This window comes from Trachurus japonicus, chromosome 10 (genome assembly GCF_045865225.1).
Source record: "Trachurus japonicus isolate A0001 chromosome 10, Traja_1.0".
In the NCBI taxonomy this organism is placed as follows: Eukaryota; Metazoa; Chordata; class Actinopteri; order Carangiformes; family Carangidae; genus Trachurus; species Trachurus japonicus.
In genome coordinates, this window is record NC_140916.1 from 5946576 (window position 1) to 5967283 (window position 20708).

At 40.8% G+C, this 20708-nt stretch overlaps 1 long non-coding RNA gene across 1 annotated transcript in view; it reads left to right on the top strand.

Annotated features, from left to right (window-relative positions):
- Nucleotides 1–20708, top strand: part of LOC146979307 (uncharacterized) — a 33719-nt gene extending 13011 nt beyond the window's left edge. The window contains exon 4 of the long non-coding RNA XR_015036860.1: nt 20459–20708. This is a non-coding gene — a long non-coding RNA (uncharacterized LOC146979307). The remainder of the gene's footprint in view (nt 1–20458) is intronic.

Genomic DNA, 20708 nt, shown 5'->3' on the forward strand with positions numbered 1-20708 from the left:
TGAAATGTTGAGGTTGTGCGCTGAAACCACAGGTAAATTAGTGAAGTTTGTCCAGTTTCCAAAGGAAAGAGAGTCTCAGACACTCGGCTCAAATTGTCTTGGCCAAAGAGCAATAATACTTTTGCAAAGATATTTAGAGGACTACAATGAAGACTTGCCAGGTTTTAGCATTGCACTGACAAGTCCAACATCCATATAATTAGCTGAGGATGTTGTTATTGGGCTCGCTAACACATACAGACACAAAATAATTAGACTAAAAGTACTAAAACTCGCAACTCTCAAATGAAAGAGTAAAGGACTTTCAGAAAGAAAGTGTACAGTATCTGAACAAATATCTCCATATGTTTGACCTGCATGTGTACATCTGAGAATGCATGTTTAATCACACTCAATAAATTTGACAGTCCAACATAATGGGTTCATTTGTGACCGTAAGGAGTCAGTGGTTCTGTGTGTGAGTCACAAATCCTGCCCATTTTCAACACCTGTAGTGTCAAAACCAACCTTGCTGTGCAGAGAAAGCAGCTGGTTATGGATCCGGATCAACTTCTGAAGCAGTCAATAACTCTTTTGTATGCACTTAACATCCCAGCCTGTATTCACCATAGATCTAATACAGCCCATAGAGGTACAGTAACCTCATCTAGACATTAAGAGCTGCAAATCCTTTCTTCACAACCAGTTTTTATACTAGTATAATTAATCATTAGGAACTGTCGTCCAGTGAAGTCTACTGTCTTCAGGGACAAAGGTTTGGGGTAAGCAAGTATTGGATATAATTAAGGTCTGGAAGTCTAGTTAGAAATGATTCGTGACAACATGTGAGTGTATGTGTGTGTGTGTGTGTGTGTGTGTGTGTGTGTGTGTGTGTGTGTGTGTGTGTGTGTGTGTAGGTTGGGGGTGTGGTGCTTGACTTACTGAACTTGGAGCCTGGAGGTGGCAGACAAACACTCTAGTCTACACACTCACGTGCAAACACACAAATATGCCAGCATGCTGAATCAGCCTACATCTAATGATTTCCACATGGTCAGGTTTCCTGCAAACACAAACACACCTACACACACTCACACACTAACATACTAACACACTCACAGACCATTTGCCCTCACTCAACTTCTTTCAGTTTCCAGATTTTTTGTTTGGACTTCCAGTCTGCTTTCAGTCAGTGGCATTTTTGCTGAAGGAAAGTTAACTCATCACTGCCTCACAGCTCTTGCACACCAACAGTACTAAACTGTGTCCCCCTTTTTATTTATTTATTTATTTATTTTACCCAAGGTGGCAGAGTAGAGGTGTGTGGTTTTCACTTTACCTCGCTTACATTGAACACTGATGACTTCATCCCTACAGCATCACGCCTTAAAGGGATAGTTCAACATTTTGGCAAACCGGCCCATTGCCATAATCCCTATAGTCATAGCAGTAGGTTTGTTACCTTTATTTGTTGGTGCAAGCTATTTTTAGAACGGCGGAGCAGAGCCGCGAGCTGCTCAGAGCTACGCTACGGAGGCTAATGGGATTTCTTGGTTTCCCTCATCAAATACACAATCCAACAACTCCAAAACGCTCTGGTGGACAAGTTGTGACCTGCACATTCACCACGCTATGAGATAATAACAGAACATTACCAGACAGAGTTGTTTTCGAGGTAAATGCAGAGACTGCTTGATGAAAAACTGCTCCCAACGGGAACGCGCATCAGTGGTTTTGCATGAATGTCCCTTGAAAACAACTCCCTGTTATGTTACGTTCTGTTATTATCTCATAGCGTGGTGAATGTGCAGGTCACAACTTGTCCACCAGAGCGTTTTGGAGATGTTGGATTGTGTATTTGATGTTTGATGATGAGGGAAACCAAGAAATCCCATTAGCCTCCGTAGCGTAGCTCTGAGCAGCTCACGGCTCTGCTCCGCCGTTCTAAAAATAGCTTACACCGACAAATAAAGGTAACGAAGCTACTGCTATGACTATAGGGATTATGGCAATGGGCCAATTTGCCAAAATGTTGAACTATCCCTTTAAAAAAGTGCAAGTTGTCATACTCCATAGATGGGTTCTTTATATTCCTGTGTCTGCGGACACCAACACCGCTGCAGTGGCCTGGATCAAACCTCTGAATCCCAACCAACACCTGTTGTTTTGCGACGGACCTCTAACCCTCAATTTCCTCAGACGGCTGAACTTCCCCACAGGGATCAATAAAGTATTTGGATGAGAAGAAGCAGTAATAGATATGTTAATTGCATGTACCGCAGGTAACCTGCCAGTTCATCTCCTCTCAAGGTCCAGCTACACACGATGTCTGGAGCTTTCAACCAGATGAAGTTTTTCCTCAGTAGCCATGGAATTGTAAATATAGAAACTTAACTCTAACTCTGTTATTGATTATTGACCACCAAGCCGAATTTGTTCTATTTTGGGACCATTGGAAAGTCCACTTACTTGCTTGATGCTTTTATGACCATATAACATCATCCACCTCATCTACTTTTTTTATTCCACATTACTTCAACATATCATTTGTGCCTTTATTAGAATAGAACTATTTAATATTTTGCTGTTTGGATATTGGTAAATGCTGAAATCAGTGAACTTAGTCACGCTCGAGTCCCCTGTTATTGTTTGGGAACTCTGGTTGATCTAGCAACAGATGTGACCGACTCACATTCATACGCTGTCGACAGCCTCAGCTTATGTTATTATAATATTTCCTCTCATGTTGCTGTGGAGATGAAACAATGTCACACGTGCCCGCTGGCCTATTTTTGCCTCATGTTTTCAGCATATGGCCGCTAAAAACTGACCGAGGGTCTTGATTTGAAAACAAGGAGTCCCCGAGTTTGAGCTGATAATGTTTGTGTAGGAATACTTTCAGTCGCGTGTCGTTTAAAAAGGAAGCTTTAAATACCAAGGGAGAAGAGAGTAAGAGAATATAGGTCAGGAAACACCATGCGGGCCTGGGGCCAAAGAGGCACGCCTGGCACATGTCTGCTGCAATTGTGGTGGGAGCTGAGGATATTGGTGCCTATTGTGGTCAGGAGGTGGGAATACTAGCAGCATCCTATATATTTCAGACTTCATAAAACAACTTTTGTAAGTACAGTTAATCTCTGAGGGAAGAGGTCAAATTTCTCCAGACATTCGTCTCTGTATCTGGCTGTTGCTTTCAAACCAGTTTCCAAGTGTCTTTCAACCAGGGCTCAATTCAGTTTAATAGATGTGTTTGTCTGGGACGGGACTGTTTATGAATTATTGAAAATGGTTTTATGTTGTGTTTTGAGGCACTTGAAAGAAATTTGAACACTTGCCTCTTCTGACTGATCATTGGGTGTAGGTGCCACGTTGTGATTTAACATACAAAGCACGCCACTTTTCGTGGGTGTAAAACCAACTCTTGGCCCGATGAGGAGCTTGCATTGATAGAACGGTATATCATAAATGGGCCTGTTTCTTTGTTTTTTTTGCGCTTCTCCCGGCTGATATTAAAGAGACCCCGAGGAGTTTGCTTTTGGTTATAAAAGAGTCTCATATTAATGTGGATGAATCTATGTTTCCCTCACTTGTTAATGGGTCCATTTTTGATAAATATATCGTTTTGTCTTTATAGTTATTTTGATATTATTATTTAGTGGTCGACTCGCCCAGCATTTCCTACTTTCGGTTTCCCAGACGCTGTCCGGCAGGTCATGGGAATAATGGCGCCGGATCACTGTTTATGGTCGGAAACCCCCGACTTTCATTCTTGATCAATGAAAACATTCTTGGCAAATGTTTTCGCTTTCGTTTGTCTTGTGCCGGTCCAAGAATTTCACCGTGCGTGCGGAGGCTCGTGGAAAATGTAGTGTGAAAACACTTGGCTTTCCAAAACTCCTTATAGTCCCTTTTAAGTCATGATATTACATGTTAAAGGGACAACGAGGAGTTTTGGAAAGCGAAGTGTTTTCACACTACATCAAGAATGAAAGTCGGGGGTTCGAAGACGATCAGATACCGCCGTAGTTCCGACCATAAACGGTGATTCTGCAGCGTTATTCTCATGACTCGCCAGGCAGTGTTTACTATCAATATTGTCATCATTCAGAGTAATAAAAATCATCCTGCCACCATAGCCAATAATATATTATTTGCTGGAAAAAGAGAAAGGGTACAATCAACATTCATTCCCAGGTCAAATAACTCTGCAGTAGTCAAGGGTATTTATCTTATTGGCAGTGATGTTAACACAACACCTGGGTGGATTTGCTTTTTTTTTTTCTTTTCTTTTTTTTTTAACCTTTTTCCATGCTCTGATGCCTTTACGAGCACAAACACTGTAAACAGACCTGTCACCTGCCCAGCAGAGCACCGTTGGACAACAAACAGGACAACTACACTGTGGGGAGGAAGAGAATGAGGGCAGCCCAGAAATAAATTTCAAAAACACACAATCAAGTCTCAGCCTCTCACGCCAAGTCTCCAACATTTACAGGTGCACCAACCTGGGGATATAATGAGACTGATCCATTTTTCCAGCTCGCTGTTCACTGTTTCTCCCATGCACCTGTATCCGTGTGTTTGCTTTGTAAGTGCATGTGGTGACACGACCACATTCAAAAATGCACTTATGCATGCAAATTTTTCTGTGTAAACAGTTTATAACCAACTTTTCACGGCTTTTTTTTCTGCGCTACTATTGGCTCCAGTGATTCCTACTATTCCAGTGAAAATAAAAAATGCTGCAGGCCTCTTCTCCAGTTCACCATACTCAGTTCCCCACCTCATCAACAATTTTTTATTTGCTTAAATCCTTGGTAACCTCCACTCTAAGGAAGTCCAGATGGCCATGTGGTGATGTGAATAAGCAGGCTGTTTACAGATCAGTGTTAACTGTGATGAAATGACGCGTGCAGTGGTCTGTGTTGCTTATTGTGTGGTCTCAGTTAGAAATTGACCAGGAAGGAAAATAGAGAAATTACACGATGGTAGTACTTAAGTTAATGCAATGACATTTCCGAAGAATTGGTGTACGTGTAAATATCAAATGACTTTGCTCTGGAGTAGCTGCTCTTGATTTTTCCTGCATGCTCAGAACTTGAAACGGTTCGGTACGATACCTGTCCTGTGCTGCACCCACTAGCCTCGCCTTTGCTTCACATCGGTGAAGGTTGCGAAACAGATTCAGTATTTTTATGTGAACGCACAATGTTTCATTGCGAAGAAATATTATCCAAAACTGGTTTACAAGCTGGAATTGGCTTTGCCGCCAAGTAACATCATTGAACTTTCTAACAGAGAGTAGGAAGCAGGGCCGGACTCGCTCATTGAACGGGTGGATTTGAAGATGCTGAAGGGCCACAGAGAGGCCACCATATGTCATCCCAATGGACCGGACAGCCTGTAAACAAAGTAACAGAGCTTGTTGTTGTTAGGTTAATGGCCAGTGTTGCCATGGCAGCAGGATGTGAGGTCATTGTTTTGACTTTCTGGTTTAGTTAAAAACACACACACACACACACACACATGCGGTACCGCACATAAAAGCTCAAACGGTAAATAAAACAAAAGACATCAGTTATGTCATTTATTATGAATCAGTCACTTTGACCCCGTCTCTTTTACTTTCCCTCATACACAAACACACACACACACACACACACACACACACACTCACACACACACACTTTTGCCGACACCTGGTCTTAACATTGAACCCTTTTCACGCTTTTCTCCCGCCCAACTTCCACACAACATATCCCAGAGGCCTTGTTACATCAATAATCACCCCTGATTTCCGGGAATAATTTCCTCCTGTGTGGGAGCAATCTGTGTGCATTTGCATTCATTTGCACATTTCTGGGCAAGTTGTGTATGTGTGTGTGTGTGTGTGTGTGTGTTTGTGTGCACGTGTGTCCCCTCTAATGGAAGCTGCAGGTCAGAGCAAAAACAGAAGACAGCCGACCAGTGGTGATATTATATATCCATGCAACACATGGATCACTCTGGTTTGGCTCAACCTGTACTCATGTTTATAGTTTAATGTTTCCGTGTTTGGTGCTGCGCTTCTTCATTTTATGATAAAGAAATATTTTGTAATTTTACTGGCAGTACTAGTTGTTATTTCACAATATAGACCTTAAAATTGGCCTCTTTAAAACACTGGTACAGGATTACAGTCGTATAAACAGTGTGACCTTCCTCAACCCTGCGATGATACATTATCTGAGTCCCACTGTTTGACTCCACAGAAACAGACGGCTGGTATTGTAACTCACTTTGTTGAATGTTTGTGCCATCAATCATCAAAACCCACCACAGCCAGACAAGCCAATATTAGATGTCGAGACCAAAGCGATTTATATCTGAGAATTATGGATGAACAGCCCTGGTCCAGGGTATTAGGTGACCGCAGAGTATTAAAACACAACGCATATAAATTCACCATTAGGAAATCACAGCTGCTGAGTCTGCCGTTTTCGCTCCCTCTCACTAGTTCTTGTGTCTTTCATAGTGATTGGCTGAGCAGTTGGCACCTGGGTTAGCAGAAGGGTCCTTTAAAAGCTGCACAAAGCAGATTTGCACATGGGTAACTCCAAGTGGCATGTGGGGTCATGTGGGAGAGGTAAAAGTTCTGACAGAGGTGAGTGAGCCATCACTGTCATTTAGTTTTTAGGGGCCAAAACCTTTTGCCAGATTTCACTTTGTGAAACTCAGCTACTGCAGCAGGAAGGATAATAATCTGACCATGCAATTGCTTGAAATATGTTTTGGTAAGTTTTTCTTCGTCCTAATGGAGAGCTTGAGCAGGGTCATGAATTTTGGTGTTTTATAATCCGACTCTGTGAACCCTCACTCGGACAAAATGGACAACAAGACCGATAGGTACCATTCAGAGTGGGCTGGTTTGCTATCAGCAGCACTAGTTGTAGGGAGCAGCATTTTTGTATGAATCTGAATTGGGTTTTTGGACCATCTCAAAGGCATTTAAGGGACAAGCCACTATTAAAGCACAAAAAATGTGCCGCATTCGTTGTGCGCCACTGCTGTTCCAGTTGCAGACCAAGCCAGTTGACACAACTGCAATAACTCGCCTCCCCTTTCCTGTCGGGATGCACCTGTACATTTCACCTAATGCATCCTCTTTGACTCACCTCTCATCATCTGCACAGAGCAATGATCACACAGCACAACATTTCTGCTACATGTTTATGTGGCTGTCTATTTTCCTTGTGATTAGCTTGTTTAAGCTATACAAGAAAAGGATGAAAAGTTAGTATCAAAATTTCCCATAGTGATGTCATGGGTTTGCTTGTTTTGCCTGAGCAGCAGTCCAAAATTTCACAAGATACGTTTTCTACTAGAGAAGGGTTAGACAAACATTGTGTTTTTTGCTTATAAATGGCATTGTAAAATGGTAGCTGGTTGAAGTTGGAATTTCTTTCAACGCTTAATGAAGTCTTTGTGTCCTTTGGCACTCGGGAGTTGCCTCGCTAGCTGCTTAATGTGTTTTGAAAAGGGAAGTCTAATCTTTATTGCCTTTACTGTGGTTTTATGTCTTCATATTCTCATGTCTTTATTTCTCTCAGACTATATTTCAATATTTTTACCCCCTACTCTCCGTGTCTCTCTCCCATCCAGTGTAGACAGATCCTCCTACCTCTTTCACAGCTCCTCATCCTCTTTTGCCCTTTTTCTTCCTCTCGATCTCTACCTCTCTGACCCACAAAAGTGAGATCGCATCATGTTTTTCCCATCATGCTTTCCTCCCACCCTGCGGTGAAGCGGTGAACCCCCGGCCGGAGGTATAAAGGACATGATTTACAGGGCCCCTTCACAACAAAAAAGGGATGAAGAAAGAAAAAAAAACATGAAATGAAAGATCAGTTTTCCAGCACAGTAGTCTCTTGCCTCAGTGCAGCTTTCACCCTTCAAAATTTTAACTTGAAATATTGTGTCTCAGCCATGACACGGTGTGGTCCAATTTTGTCAGGTTCCACTAGTGCTGAGATGTATTTCCACAAGATGAGAAAATGGCAATGAAGCCCGTCTCAGTTTTCTCCATGTGTCTTGATGTGTCTGGATGGAGCGCCAGGGAGATCCAAATGAGGGAGGAAGTGGAAGCAACAGTTAAGCGTTAGGGCTCGAGGCTATTGACACATTGTAATGCTGTGTTTTAAAAGCATGGGATGTAAAGTCCCAGTTAAATTAAGTCTGGCTTTTTCATCTCGTCTCCCAGTTGTGTAGTTGAAAGCTGACATGTGCAGCCCTCTGCACGTTGCCGCAGCTGAAGGTTAATTGAGTGATGCTACAACTACAGAAAGATGGTGGTGTTTTGGAAGCACGCTATTGATTTTGAAGAGCTGAAAGTTGTTGGCAAAGTGTGATACTGTTGGGCTGTTGTTGAGTGAGTCTGAAGTGGAAAACAATCTGAAATTTCCGCATTACATCACTACCAATAGGCTTATTCTGTTTTGAAGCGATTTTACTGGCACATCATCAACATGAACAAGTGTGATAAGTATGTCGACATTCCTTAAGAGCAAGAATAGAATTGGACTGGATTTCTGGTTTTCTGCCATACAGATGGAAGGCAAGACTGAAAAACATTGCACAATGGCTGTTTCAATCAAAAATATTTTGAATTATTGAAGCAATACCCCTAGCAAATTTGTTATTTCTCACTGGATTTATATCCTCGAGCTTTCCAGCATCAACTTCTGCCATTGACTATGCAGAACTAAGTCTAGCTTATCACACAAAGCCTCTGACTACATTATGAAACCACAAATATATCTCAGTAATGATAACGAATTACTTACGGGTTTAAAAAATGTTTTGGTGAGTCTGTAAGGTGTTCTAAACTCAGTAACCTTGAAGTAAAAGCTGGGGTAGGTAGTGAGTTTTTGTCATCAATGTGCAAAATTTCCATAATCACCTGTCAGCATTTTGCAATTCAAGTGGTCTGAGAACAAACTGGACATCTGCACTTCCTCTGGCTCTGTTTCAGTCTTTTTAGACCGTGACGGGAGACTGGTCAGTCACAGTGTTTTCAGAGAGAGTATTCTTATTGGCTTTCCTGCAAATGCAGATGTCCCTTTAGATGGACATCTATATCTCAATATTGGTGAAATGTTTAGATAGATAGAACTTGTACGTGGACATGTAGCATGCTGCTATTTTTATTCTCTTGCAATAAATGCGTTATTGGAGATTGTTGCGTAGGTCAATTTTCCATTAAAAGCAGGTGAAGCCGTACATGCAGCAGTACCCACCCCTCACCCTTTCTCCTAGGTTTCTGCCTACTGAAACCTTAACAAATGATGCTTACAGGAAACTAACTAATGTACTGTATATCCTGACAGAGTTGAGATTAAAAATTAACAAAAGTTTCCACTCCCTCAGCAACCAAGGCATTTTAGTCACCGGCACACACTCTTTTTGAGCACCAACCACTGCATCCATGGCAGACAGACTTGTTTCCGGATACATTTGTTATAGGGGGTCAGCTCTGCAACCTGTTTGTTCCAAGTAGGTCTCTCTGCCAGGCAGGTTGCCCTGTTGTAGAGCTTGTCAGCATCTCACGTCTCCTGTGAGCTGAAAACAACAGTGCCCAGACAGACACTCCTCCTGTATCAACACATTGTCAGACAGTGACAGGCCTGGCCCATAAATTTCACTGCTGGATACACTCCAGTCTGTCTGTGCCTCAGTGTCAAAACAAACCCCAAACACCCATAAATAAGTCTTATTATACTCAGTTAACCACATCTAAGAATACAGCTAATGCATGTTTGTTTAAAACTGCAATAAACAAAGTTAAGTGAGACTTATTTTAGTAAAACAAAAAAATCAACAACCATAAAAATCAAGATGAGAAAATGTGGATCTGTAGCGCTGCCAGAATACTCTGTGGCAACCAGTCTGCATACCAGTGGGAATTCCTGTTAAAACTTTCAGGACCTGCAGACTAAACTGATTAATAAGGTATGAAGTATTTCAGAGTTACTCTCCCAAACTCAGTGTAACAAAATAAGGTCACGTTCATTAGGGGAGACGAATCGGGGAAAAAAAACCTGTTTCTACAAATCAAATGGGGAAAATAAATATGGATCTCTACCTTCAATCATCCTCGGCAATGTTCACTCCCTGAGAAACAAGATTGATCTTGAGCATCTTTAGCATTCTACAAATACTTGTGTGTAGACGATGCCACTCCTGACAACTGGGTAACTATTTTTCTCAACAATAAATTGTAGGTCAAAACTATTCTTAAACTTAAAAGAAAAGATTGAACCAATTTTGGAAAAAAAAACAGGTGAAGTAGACCATCAAAAAACCGAAAGTAGCCTATAAAAAAAATATTGATCAAAAATTCAAAACAGAAGAACATCCATGCAAGTGTGGAAGGGCAGAAGTCAAAGAAGACAAAGACCATTGATCACAAATACCTGATACCATCAATAACCTGAGCCCAGGTGCCCCTATATCACTATCAATGTTGCTTTTATGGTAAAGTGTTTGAGAGGGGCACATACCCAGGAGGAACCTGCCTGAAATAATGTGCAGAGTAGCTAGGGGTGTTTCCCAGCAGCAATGCATCATACAAAAGTGCAAATACCTAGAAGAAACTGATATGATCATCAGAAAGTGCCACCTATTTCATGGAGGAAGTTTGACTCTTTTTGGGGTAAGAGGAAATGTCCTCAACACATTTTACGACTTTTCAATAAAACGAATCTCCTTGTTGTTTACAACTATTTCCGGGTAGAAAACCAGCACGTAATTTGAATGAGAACAGTAGTAACGAACGAGAGCTTAGCTATACACGAATTCGGCGAAATAACCGTTAGTCGAGCAGCCGCCATTACTGCGGTGACAGCTCCCAGTCAGGCAGCGATGGGTTCTGTGCGCGAAGAAGTGGACCTTTTCTCTTCTGTAAATATGTCTAGGAAGGCTGGGAGGACATGCTCTAATATCAGCAAAACACAGCCCCTTACTTCAGGAGGAGTGTCCGTGTTTAGACCGTAATGTTACGTGCAGTGTGCAGCAGCAGCAGCCGCAGCAGCAGCAGCAGCCGCCAGCGACGCAGTCACAGCTGACCTGTACAACCTGGCTACCCTCCCTTCTCACCGTTACCTTCACATCGTGGTAAAAGTGGATGGTTTGTGAATGTCTCACTGATCCCTTCAATATGATGTGATCATGGTCGTCTAAAAGCCGGTGTGGTCCGACCCATCCGGAGCTCAGGTAATTTCGACGTTTTTTCTGATCATCGGAGGCCAGCTGATCAATAAAATATTCTTGAATATCTAAACAAAGCACAAGTTGTTGTTTTTATTCATGTAGCCTGTCCACATGATTAAATATCCCGCTGCTGGCTTGCTATCGTCAGCACGCATAACGTACCGGTAGCCTATGTTATATTGTTTATGATACAGTCTCTTATCTCCCTGTTACTCTAATCTTTCCTGCTAATCGCTCAAACAAATGATTAATTCCTAAATTAATATTGGTATTCATGTAAGATACCTTAATCAGTTACTGGGGGGCACTAAACATCACAAATGCAGCCTATTTATGATGCCGTCATAGAGAATCAGTTTACTATGACTGACACATGTCACCGCAGCAATGGCGCCGCCGCAAGATGGCGGCATGCACAAATCACTCGCCGAATTCGTGTATATATATTATGTTTTTCACGCCCTATCACCGTTTAGACAAATCTGAAATGATTGAAGAAACATTACTGTTTCTGTGTGTGTGTGTTTTGTGTTGCTATGTGTTGTATTTATTCCGTTTTGGGGGAATCACAGTGTCTAGAAAGCATCAGTGGCTGCAGCTGACAGGGACCGCTAACGGCGGTAGCTAAGCTAACACCGGGACGTCAGCTGTTAAAACCCTCCCGTTGTCGGACACGAAATGAAACTACTCCAGTTAGCTCAGTCATGTTGTAACTAAGATAACCGCTGGAGAAAATATTTTTTCATGGATCGTTTGAGTCACTGCAGTTATTGAAGTTACACAGCTAACGGTTAGCCCGGCTAATCTATGATAACCATGACTAATTACAAAAATGTGCACACATAAATAGTAATGTTTGTCCAGTCATTGGTTTTATAAACTTTACAAACATCAGATTAGTCTAAACGGTGATATAGTGACATGAAAAATGAGATATATAGTGAAACTCTCGTCCGTCACTATTGTTCTCATGCTGGTTTTCTACCTGGAAGTAGTTGTAAATAACAAGGCGATTCGTTCTATAACCCACATACCAATGTACATTTGTTGGATCCAATTGCAAACAGAATGAGAAGCACCTGCAGAATACTGCAAACACCTGCTCAAAACTTATAGCCCATCCCCTTCTGTCTCTAACATCACTGCACATCAGCCCTCCATCCTACAGGACATTATTTATGTCCTACATGGGTCCTTCAGTTCACCCTTGCTGCAGTGCAGTGCAGACATCACTCAGTGGAAGGAAACCTTCCAGTTGGCTCTCAGCTCCCTTCTCCAGTCCACACCATGAACTAACCCCTACACCAACAGCTCCGCCACAGTCTCACCAAGAATCTGGCGGTTTTGAAAATGGGAATGTGGTGGTTACTGAGGTTTGAGGTCAAGCTCGAACAGAATGTCAAAATCAGATTATACACCTACCTCCACATTTATTTAACATTACAAATGTATTGTGGAAAAGAGATTGGGTTTTTTATTCTGATTATGTAATCAAAAGATCACAGCTGAAGCAAACCAATGACTTTGCTTTCGCTGAACATGATGTGGTAAAACAATCAGGGTTTGTATGTCCTGCACACAGAGGCCTTGACTGGAGTTTTCCTCTACATGATGATTAAATGCTGGTTTGAGGATTGAGGGTAATTATTAACATTAATGTCTGAACAAAACTTCAGGGCCGAGGTTTGTGGCACTAAACAGGAAAACTAATGGTTTAAACACTAGACCTCCACGTAGGGATTTCCATTCCTTTTATAGGAGATAAGATCATAAGATTTTTGCTAAGCATCTCGATTATATCATCTTACTACTGTGTGGCTCTTGCAATTTGTGCACTTGAGTTATTGGGAATCAGAGAAATGGTGAAGATAACCATTTGATACAGAAACATATTTTTTGTGAAAACTAGTTGATCAGTTACCTATAACTTAACATCTGGATTTACTCTGATAATGCCTCAAAAATTCAGTTTCTGAGCTCTGGATTTAAAAATAACTTAAATCAGAATGACCAATATGTCAAAGAGCTAAATTCTTAAGTTCAGTTTTTACAACGGAAAAGACTACATAAAATGACTGACTATGACAGAGTTCAGATAAAACACACAGTGCTCTCTTATTCACAGTTTTGCATTTATAAAAATCAAAGCCATCTTTCCTACAGTGTCTAATGTTTAAAACATGTATGATTAACATCCTAGTTTTTAATGAAATGTATGAATGTGAATTACCAGCCCTTACATAATACATCTCATCCATCTAACTTTTGACAGAATGTTGGGGAAAAAATCCCACTGCTCTGTGTGGGTAGATGACTCTGTTTTTCCCCAAACCTACAGTATACATGGATGGGAAGCTGTTATGCTGTCATGTACTAATGGACCAGAATTGTAAAACCATCAGCGATTACAAGTAAAGGCTTTTATTTGACGATGGAACACCTGCAAGAGGCTTCAGATTTAGTGATCGTCATCACAAATGAAACATGATTCAAATATGCTTTTGACAAAAGTCAGAGAACTAAAAAATTCACATAGCAGAAACGCAAAAGGGAGCAGCAGAGAAGAAGGAGAAAACACATGTTTTTTCACACTCAAAAGGTAAAGCATGGTTGGTATTAAACATGGTTGCAGAGATTTCCCCCCATTCAGGCAAAAGGAAATGAGTAATGTTGGATTATAAGACCTCAATCAGTCAGTGTTCCCATTGAGCACAGCTTTTTGGATGCAGACAGTAGACGTAAGGGCAGTCAGCGTTAGCAGATAATAGTCTATCAAGGCTACATGAGGTTGTTTTTTGTTTTTTTAAGGATATTGAATATTGGAAAAGTATAACTGTACATGTGAAATGAACATTTAATAGCTCCGCTTAAGCATGCTAATATCCCAAGTTGTGTTGCTTGTTTGTCAGTTACCGATAGCCGCCCTGACACCGACTCTTGGCAGAAATTTCTTTTCTGTCTCCTGTTTTTGAGCTATGGCATCAAGTGGTTCAGGTTAGCGAAGATCTCAAGAGATACATTCAACTGGATTTCACCCCTGAATTTATTGCCTCCATGTCAGCCATAGACATTGAATGAGCCGTCAGAAAATCCCACAGGGGGTGACTTATTCCAAAAGACACGCTTCAGACGGGCTTTGAGTAAGATGCTAGCCTAGCAACAATAACGCTACAAACAAAACACAATACATCACTCCATAGGAGCCCCTTTTCACTTAAACTAAAATCTAATCTTGAAAATAATACATGTTAATTATATACATCCCAGAAGTACAGTTTAAACCCCAGTTTTATGATTCAACTAACATACTGTTTTATGTTTGGACCAATACAGAAGTACCATTTTCATAAGTGTGTTCATATTTCAAACACTGCTGGAGCTCCTCGGAGGTATATGCTCAGGCTCATCAATTTTTCTTTTTCTAAGATGAAGATAAAGTAAAAAACAGTATTAGGCATTTTATGCCAGAAAAGGTTCAATGAACATTAGTCACTTGATCTTTCCCCTAATTGGGAAGTGAAAAAAAAAACTTGATACTGAGGATACCCTGAAAAACCAGCCAAAGTGAGGTCCTCTGTTGGGGTTGGTTGTTATTGTTGGAACGTTTTTCAGTGACGGAGATTAAGAAAAATCTGCTGGACAGAAATCCGTGCAGCTGTCAGGCTTCGATACAGATGAGTTACTAATAGTTTGGAAATGAAGAGACAGGGGAAGAAATTAAATTATCACTGCAGTCAAAAGAAAACCTTAAATCTCTGAAGACGTATACTTTTCACCCTGCAACAAAGAAAAAAAGAATCCCAACTTTGTTTTCACAGAAAAAGGTGAAAATGTGTGAGATAATTTAAATGGTTCCCAGTGCAGTTCCATGAATATTCTGAAAAAAAAGTGATGACATTTCTGAAATAGAAATCTATTGCTCCAGAGGTATCAAGATAACATCACATGAAAACTGCTTAAACAAGCTAGTGTGCTTCAATACTCACCCCGCTGGCAGATTTTATTCCTCTTTGTTTTAGGGAAATATGATTTTAAGACTCAACACTACACTGAATGACTTGTCAAGATGGATAGCTTTTGCAGCACAAGAAAAAGAGAAAAACTCTTCTCATTTCCAGGTGACGCCAACGGATTTTCAAAAGAAATTCCACAACAGGCTTTGAATGGTTTCCACACACATAAAGGTCATATCACTCCCTCAGCATGTTGGGGGATGATGTCAGATTTAAAGTCAAGGTGAAAATGAAGCAAATGCCAAAATTGACTATAAAAGATTTCCACACAACTGAAGCATTGCATAATGACATTTGGACAGTGATGCTTTGTTCTGAATCCCCCCGGTGGCGTATGAAACTCTGGCCAGTTAGCTGTGTAAATTGAAGCCTGAACGATGGCCTGTTGAGGTTACCGGGATAAACACACGCCTAGATGTCATCGGGCAAAGCACCATGCATGCAAAGCAGTGGGTATCATTGACTTTTCATGCAGTCACTGTGACATGACTGCACTCATGAATAAAGAACAGGATGAATGAAAATGCAAGAACACATACAAAAACCTTAAGTGAAGATGTGGTTTGATATTAGACCAGATGTCTGCAGAAAGAAGAATTTATAGACTTTCTGTTTTTCTTATTATGTGAAGGGAGAATTGTACTGGAGAAAAAATATGGACATTTTCACACACACTTGTGAAATCTCATAAAATACAGACATTTCTTTATGCCATTATTGCAAGACACCCAGACATTTAATACACAACGTATACACGAACACACCAAAGATATACAGACACGCTAGATGCCCTCGCACACACTCGCGCACCTTATCAGCTTTCACAAAGTCAGCCAGGAACATCATCTTGTGTTTCTGGTGTCCCTCTCTGTTAAGGGATTTACTGTCTGTCTCTGAGGAACTGTTAGGTAATGCTGCTCTGCTGCCCAGAAACCTCGCAAGCAATTCTAAAGAACAAGAGCCATACACCAAATGCAGAAAAAACTATCAGGAGCACCTGCGGTTTCCATGAACCTGACTGACCAGGTGAACCCAAATGAAACCTCTGATCCCTCAGTCACATCACCTAATAAATCGCCCTCTGTCCTTCGTGAAGGATTTGGACTGGTGGAGGGTATTTTTGAACCTTCAGACAGTTCATACATGGATTGTGTCAAAGCTGGTGAATTCAATATCAAAAAAGTTGCCATAAATGCCAAAAAGGTGCAATAAATATGAGGGGATTTCTGTTGGTGACATTCAGTAGAAAAGAATGATGCATTTGCAGAGCATTTGAGAGACAGTCGACAAGTCTACTGTTTGTATGTAAATTTACCATTAAACTGGGTGCATACCGTTCTCCTAGCTTGTGCTTTAAAGGGATAGTTCAACAGTTTGGCAAATTCGCCCATCACCATAATCCCTATAGTTTTAGGAGTAGGTTTGTTACCTTTAATTGTCGGTGCAAGCTATTTTGAGATCCGCAGAGCAGAGAACGTAACGTTACGAGACTGAGTTGTTTTCGAGGTAAATCCAAAGCCGGTGTCGTGCCGAAAAGAGACTGCTGGCTGAAAAACTGCCCCAGACAGGAACGCGCATCAGCGGCTTTGCATGAATTTACGTCTAAGACAACTCTGTCTTGTAACTTTACATTATTATCTCATAGCATGGTGAATGTGCAGGTCACAGAGTTTGATTAGGGAATACCAAGAAATCCCATTAGCCTCCGTAGCGTAGCTCTGAACAGCTCACTTCTCTGTTCCCCGAATCTCAAAACAGCTCGCATGCACCGACAATTAACTTAAAAGTCTACAGGGATTATGGCAATGGGCAAATTTGCTGAAATGTTGAACTATCCCTTTAAGCATAGACTCCTGTTTTCACATTTGTGATGCCAGCTATGTTTCTGAAAGAGCCATATGAAGCCTGGGACTTACTATATAGATAGTTATGAACCCTTTTTTGTCCATTCATAGATAAGGCTACCAACTCTTAGATGACTCAAGATACTTGTCCTTTCAGGATGAAATGTTACACCCTGAGTGATACCCTGAGTATTTATCTTGTGTCATCAGTTCAAAACACATTCCCATCAGCTGCAGCTGCATTTAGTGTATATTACTTATGTTTCTACCATAGTTCTTTCTACTTGTTTTTGCGAGCATGTCAGTACAATAGCATGTGATCTGTCTGTGGCAGGGCTAAAATATAATTGCAACAGTCAAGGCATAGTTGGAACTTGGAGCATCCACAATTGAAGCAGACTTTGACCTGATTTTACAAAATTGTCTTCTTTATGTGTGACCATCCATTATATTATTCATGCCACTAGGAATACACTTCAGTTTAAATGCCTCAAATACAGAAATCAAAGCAGAGAGCAAACCCTCTTAATTGGACGTTCACCACAGCAAGAGTCCAATGTGTCACAGACGATAAGTCTGTACAATCACAGGAGCACTGTGGACGATGCTGTAAGACTCACAAGCAGGGCAGACTGTGCTGGTGTCAAAGGTGTGAACACAAATTTCCCTTATTAACTACAGCATGCCCCTAACAATTCAGCTAACTTTACTTTCTCATTTTAGCGAGTGCTGTGTTGCCAAAGCCGGTTCTCGCCAATTTCTTTTGTAACCTTTACATGCACTACTGAAACTTCTCTGTGCCAAAGAAAGCATTAGCTTTGATTCATGTTGACATTTAAGGAAGGTTCAGGGGAAAATGGAGTAAAAAGCTATGAGTTCTACAAGGAACTGTCTTTATTAGGGCCAATATGCTCCTTTAATTTGCTCAATTAACCATTTTTAGTCAAGTTCTTCATGAATAAGCACTTGGATTTCCTTCATTTGGTCTCAGAAGTAGAACAAGAACTTGTATTATATTACAAGTTCCTGTTATATATAAGTTATATTAATTACTTAAGTCAATGTAGCTGGCTGTTGCACTCGGGCCTTCCAGTAAGCAAGTGTCAATCATTGCAGAAAACAGTCTGAAACAGTTTGCTACTATACATAAAATGTCTGTTTGTCTGCAATCCGTAGTGTGCAGATTTTTAGCTACAAGTTGTTGAATGGCTTCCTCTCCAAAACTTTCTGTTCCTTCCTGTATGACCCTCCGTCCTCTTCCTCACACTTCTGGTCGCTCTCCCTTTCCCATGACCTCCATTGCCTCAATCTTGCTCCCTCAGCAGAGTCTGGCTTCTTTGATATGAAACGCTTGGCTCTTGAGTGTACTTGGAGTCTGAGCTAGCAATGCTCTAACCCTGGATGCTATAAAATGCAAAACAGCATAATATGTATTGCTGTCGATAAAAGAAGAAAACTTTCTCAGTTCATGAGATTAGTTGTTTACATTTATTTTGGTAATCTGTATATTTAGTTTTATATGTATGTGTTTTAGGCCAGTGGCTTTGGAGGGATACTTTTTCATGTTATACTTTAGAAATTTAGCTAACTCAGGCTAACATCTCCAAGATGACCTGCTCCACCTTTAAAAACATTTGAGGAAAAAAATCCGATATTCTGACACTGTTATGTAACAGGAATTTATGAAAGGTTGCACTACAGTACGATAAGAGTTATTATTTTTTAATGAGATTACTGTAACACCATAATCCGTTTCTTCCTACCTCTGGTTTCCTGTGACGTCTTGACAGAGTAATAAGGTTCACACTTTGTTTTCATAGGTGTGAGCAGTTACTGCACAATATTCAGTGTAAATGACCTTGCCAGCCGCTGTCTCTCAGGTTTCCCTTTTAATGGAATAATGATGATGGATGTGAAAAATGCAACCAGGAGTCTTGACAGCCAAGTTGGGTTGATTTAGAGGAAGACTCATCACCTTTGTTTCTCCGCCTGTCTGTCCTTTTCTCTGTTTGTCTGACTCTAGCTTTGATGGGATGTTACTCAAGATGGAGATAACTACTGTAGATTCTCACGTTTATAACTGCATGTAATCTGAAAGTGCTGTGGGAATGGGATGTAGTTTGGATCTTACGCTCCCACCCCTTCGTCAACAGCATGGGGCCATTTCAGATCTTACAGCCACTTGAGCTGATTCCCCTGAAAAATGCCTCAGAAACAAGATCAAACTCATTCACATACACACATATGCTAGTTATTTGCTGCATCATTGCATCTGTGGATATTACAGCATCTCGCTGTTGGAAAGAATCATAATTTTCATCCATTCTACAGTCATTAAAACCAGGAGTCTAATCCAGATAGAAAGCTGGGGAAAAGAGTCTTTTGGATAACACTGCCATCACGTTTAAACAAGAAGATATGTACATCTGGCCTGCAGAGCAGCAATGATGTAGGAAACTTAACCATTAACCAAGTTTTTTTTAATTTTTTTATCAATTGCACTCTTCCCTTGCAGATTGACCTCTTTGTCCCTATCAATTGCACAATTCTGGAGAAACAGCTTTTATTAAATGACTGATGATTGAAATGTTCTTTGTGATAAAATATGATGCTGTTTTGTTTCAATTTTCATAGAAAATATCCAATTGAGGTGTGGTTTGTTGTGGTGGGTGTAGTAGAACTGTCAGAGTTAGATTTAGTTTCCCGTTAAGACTGAAATAACATGCATGGGATTGCTGTTATAGCATCATTATCTGGATCTGCCTTGTCAAATGAATCTGAAACCTCTGCATTTGGCTTTCAACAGAAACAAACCAGTGGGAGTAAAAACAGACAAGAGAGACTGATGAGAAGAAAAGTCCTCAGACACAAAACGCTGTATTGGCATCCGTGTTGGGATGGAAATAGTTGTAATCATGGATGAATTTGCTTTAATCACTCACAGTTGATGTCTCTAATGTACTGTAGAGTTCACAGTACAGCCCTCTTTTTCTCTGATCTCATCGTCATCTTTGTTATCAAAAGTTTTTAGACAGTTAACACATTTTTTAGCTCTTTGCAAAACAACAGATACATGAACGCCCCAGCTTTAGTTTGAGTAGGGTTATGTCAGTGTAGAAAAAATTGTGTGGAAGATTAACACCAAGTGCCCACATTGCAAGGGCTTAAAAGTAATTGGAACACATGGCTACTAAATGTTGCCAGGGCAGCTGTGCGTTGATGAAATGTTGGTTCGTGCAGAGGAGCTCACATGTGGCTCAGTGTTTATTGAGGGCCGCCATTCAGATCGAGGTGGAGTTGCATATCAATAAGAGGAGTGAAGAGGTGACAATGCAAGTGAAGAACCTTTTAGACAAAGAAACTCTGTCTTTGCAGTGGTCCAGGCAGAGAAACAGGCCTTAAACCAGCAGCAGAGTCTCTGTTGAGTGACCTCGGAGAGCCTTTCACCAGACATCCCTAAGAATATCACTTAGCTGAAGCAGCTCTATAAAGAACAATGGTCCAAAATTCCTCCTGGACTTTGTTTCGGTCTGATTAACAGCTACTGGAAGAGCTTGTTTGAGGTTATTGCTGCCAAAGGAGGTTTGACCAGGTATTAAATCCAAGTGTTCATTTGCTTTTTCCA